Source organism: Belonocnema kinseyi, chromosome 6, assembly GCF_010883055.1.
Source record: "Belonocnema kinseyi isolate 2016_QV_RU_SX_M_011 chromosome 6, B_treatae_v1, whole genome shotgun sequence".
Taxonomy (NCBI): domain Eukaryota; kingdom Metazoa; phylum Arthropoda; class Insecta; order Hymenoptera; family Cynipidae; genus Belonocnema; species Belonocnema kinseyi.
Window position 1 is genome coordinate 129029228 of NC_046662.1, and position 4835 is coordinate 129034062.

Below are 4835 nucleotides of genomic sequence, written 5' to 3' on the forward strand. Positions count from 1 at the left end.
AGAACTTTTCTTTTCCTTATATCAACGAAAAGTTGATGCCAATTTTTTCACAGTAGTAGAAATACAGATTGGCGAGGAACTTTGTACTTAAAAAAATGTTTCCTCGATTTCTTATATACAAATTTTCCTTTAACAAAGTTTTGTGTGTCTTAAAATATTTAAATTTTTCAAAATGTTCATAATATCAATTTTTTAAATTGAAATGTACTGAGTTTCTTGCTTTAAAATTATTTCTATAAAAGAAAGCATTTCCAAAATCACACTGTAGTAAAAAATAAATTTGTAAAAAGAGCATTGTAGTTATATAATTATATAATTTTGCTTTTAATCCATGAGAATTATTTTTGTAAAAGTAATAATAATTGTTCGCCTTTAAAAATAAACTTTTTTTCGATAAGAAAAGAACATTTTTTAAAGAATACTTAAAAAATTATTCAACTACAAGGTTTTGTGTAATTTCATTTTTTTACTACAGGTTCATTTTTAAAGGGACTGCAATGTTTTCTGACAACTTAAAAAAAATTGTTAATAAATTTTACTACTACATGCTAATTTTTTTTATCAGTGTTGTATTTCGTTAAAATACATTGTTTTAATAATACTCAATGATTTATCAATATTTATTAATAACATTAAATTAAATTTAATAAACAAAGTTAAATAATGTATATAATTTAGAAACTGAGATATTAACCAAAGAATAACACTTCTATTTGTAAAACTGCGTACCTACAAGATGTTTTATGTACTTTTCGCAGATTGATTAGAACTCACTGATAAAGGTCACCATTGTGAGCCGAAACTTACGTTTGTTAATTTAAATTAATTATTCTCTCATTACAGTTTAAAAGTGGATCAAAAGTGAAAATTTTTAGAAAAACTGCAACATCTGAGAATAACTGTAAGAGAATATTTTTATAAATAATAATAAATAAACTTGTTCAAACACTTACTTTTGTTAACTTGAATCAATTATTAATCCACGATAACTTGAAAAGTGGAAAATTGTATTTATTGTCTTTATTCATTCATTATTTATAATTGTATTGTATTGTGTGTATAATTGACCAAAAGTGGAAAATTGTTTAATTTTTCGTCCATAAAATGTGCATACATCATATTTATACATCATTAGATTGGAAATAATCTATTTATGGATATTTAAATGACTTTCTTGCACATACTGATATTGTTTAAATAGGAATTGATATAAGTTGGAAGACAAAGGGATTATCTCCAAAGGGGACGTAGCATCGTGGGCCTGGAGCAACTTCGAATCCAGTGAGGGGTAGTGTCGCTGCACACTGGAAAGGGAAGGGTATGCAGGTAACCGTGGAGGAAATGATGACTGCCCTATTGAAAATGCCTGAAGGAGAATCAATGTAGATCTATAAATATTCAATTTGACAAGTCCATCGTAACAGCCCTTGTAAACTTCAAACTCTGAATTGGTACTTGGGAATAGCGGAAAGGGTATACACACTAACGCAGAGTACATTCACTGACACAACAGAAGTTGTCACCAATCCAATTAGGGGACAGTCAAAAAATACCTATCGCCTTTGATGGAGGGGATTACTTATAGCATTATGCAAATTTTAAAGTTACCAAATATAGGTGGTCTACGTAGAGAGAAGGGGGGGGGGGCAGAAAAGTAAGGGCACTTATTTTTTATAATTTAATTTGAAAGAGATCTGCAAAAACAACTTGCGAAGACAACAAGAATCCATATCCACTGGCAATCAGCAAAAGTACGCTAAAAAAATGCTGTTTTTTTTAAATTGCTTACAAAAAACCGCATCGAGATATTTTCGACAGGAATGCAACGGTTTTGTTCGTTTTTGAATCCAGCAATTATTTTGTTTATAACAATTGCCGAACTATAAACAGTGATGTAATTACTTAAACAACTGTTCAAACAAAATGCCAAAAAAATACACATCGATATTTTTCGAAAGCGAATTCAGGTGTGTTTTTCGATTTTTTTGATTCGATTGTTACTTTCTTTTTAAATTAATGACACAACTTTTAAATCCATAATTGTAGCAAACTTTAAGGTCATGAAAATTCAAGGAATTTTGAAATTATAAGGAATTTAAGTAACCCCAGGAATTCAGCGAATTCAAGGAATTCATAGAATTGCAGAAACTTAGGGAATTCAACAAATACAGAGGATTCAAGAAATTTAGGGATTTTAGAGAATTGAAGAAATTCACGAATTTCCAGAACTGAGATTTAGATTTTGAAATCGGTTAATGTCTTCTGTTCCCTTTTTTTATTTTAAAATTCAAATTTTTTTAAATTCGAAAAATTTCCCTATTGCTTCGAAAATTATGGCGGATTTTTTTATGTATAGTTTTTGCTAGTGAATAATAATAACAAATTATTAATTGCAAACAAAAATTTACTTGTATAAGAGTTTTTTACAAATGGACAAAAAACATGTTTTTTCTATTGAGTCCTATGCACACATTTTTGAAACGGTTGAATGTGTGGAATTCGAAATTTCTTTAGCTTCAATAAAAGAAACATAGTGTAATTTTCTCTTTTCGAAACAAAAAAATTTTAGTGGTGTTTCCAGCCTTCAAAAATGGTCAGTTTTACATTTTTTTCAGCAATAAAAAATATGAAATATTGTTTCGCCGTAATAACACCATCATTTTTGCATCTGATCGTTGAAAATCGCTGATCTCTCAAAAAACGTAAAATTGACGATTTTCTAACAAAGGAAACATTAGTCAAAAATTAATTTAAAAATGTGCCCGCTTAGCGGGTACACTCTAATCGCGCGCCATGTGCGCGGCTCGCTTCGCTTACAAGTTTGAGCGCGCCTAAGCGCGCGACAGTTGTTTTTCGCACTTCGCGCTCGATAACGTATTTTTATAATATATCTAACGAACTTGAGCTTTAGTTTAGGATACTAAACGAGTATACCAAAGGCCAATCTAATAGATTTATTTTTTCAAAGTTATCGCGCACACAGGCAGACATACTGACAGACATACATACAGACATACATGCAGCCATACGAAAAGCCATACAAACTGATATACAGGCAGACATACATAGTACAGGCATACAGACAGACATACAGACATATAGAAAGACATACAGACAGGCAGAAACATTCGTAAAAACTTGTTTTTTTCGGGTTCAGGGGGTCTCAAAATGTGGACATTTGACAAAAATGGGGGGGGGGTCAAATTTTACACAATTTTTTCTCTGATGAGAAAGTAAACAATTACAATATTATTCTTTCATTAAAGCTGAAGAAATATCCGGTTCGACATAGTCAAATTTTAAAAAAAATGTTATAATTTGTTGTTATTACTCACTGGCAAAAACTGTAAATAAAAAAATTTGGCATTATTTTCGAAGCAATAGGGAAAGTTTTTTACATAAAAAAGTGGAATATTTTAAGCAAGCTTGAAAGTTCTTGCTTGATTTTTACCTATTTTTGCTTGCTTCTGCTACATCGCCTTTTGAGTTTGTGTAGCGAAATCAATGGCTATGGATTCTTTGAAAATGCGATGTAGATATTAATTTTTTTTTTTGGTTGGCTGGACAAAAAGGAAACTTAAGATTAGTGTAAGAGTTACACTAAGTATAAGGAAAGTTTGATAAGTAGAATAATCTATTAATAATCATTTTTATATGTAATTGCATAACAGACCTGGGCATTAAAAGTAATTTTGTTGTTGAAAAAATTGGTTATATAGTCTCTTTGGGCACAAGATTCAACTGATGCCATCAAAATGAACCAATGAAAAAACACGTTTCTCAATCTAAAGCTTTTAGTGTCCATGAATAAGCGATTAAACCAAACATCTATATCGGTAGGTATCCGTTTGAACTAAGACGCAATTGAACTAAAGCCTATTTCAACTAATACAGTTGAATAACGCTTAATATTTTTGGCCTGTAGAAAAAGAGAAGATAGATGGGATGTAAGTTACTTTAAATAGTATAGTTAATTTCAATTCGTGGCGTTATGTGATGAACAATCCTTGTTGATTAAATTTAAACCTTATGATAGGCAATGAAATTAGAAAATAAGGGAACTTGTGCTCATCAGTCATATTATTATTTTTGTAAATACTTAATTAATAAATTGTCAAGGGTATGTAACAATAAAAGCTTAAATAATGTAATTATTTTATATTAACAATATTTGAAAATGCTGTGAAAATTTGAAAAAAGGAATAAAATTGAAAGCATTTCAAATAATATTGCGTCGAACCTTTAGATTTTATAACTATTCTGAAAACGTGATCATTATAAATGCTTTATGATTGAAAACATTAAAAATCTTATAATAAAAACTTGAAGCGCTAAAATTAAAGTCTTATTAATGAATCATTAATTCTGGTCTCGAAACATTTTTGAGGTTAGATTCAGGAAAATATATTTTTCGCGCAAACAACTCTCCTCCATTAACTATTCTTTTAATATAATTTTCATGATATTTTCATTCATTGTGAAATTTATTTCATCTTTGTGACACAGTTTTCGATACATGAAATATTTCTTGATTCTTTTCCAATATTTTTAATCACTGCAAAATCATTTCAATATTTTCATTGGTTGTGAAATGTTTCAAATTATTTTGACATTTTCTTTATCCTTTGAAATATGTAATATGTGAAATATTTATAACTATTTGCATATATTTTTAATCTTTGTAAAGGCATTCTAACATATTTAAAATCTTTGTGAAATCATTCGGAATCGTTCTGAAATCTTCTTCAATACTTGAAATACTTTGCAATATAGGTTCTTTCAATATGGTGTACACTAGGGTGGTCCAAAAATGCATCGCCAAAAATTTTTCACTT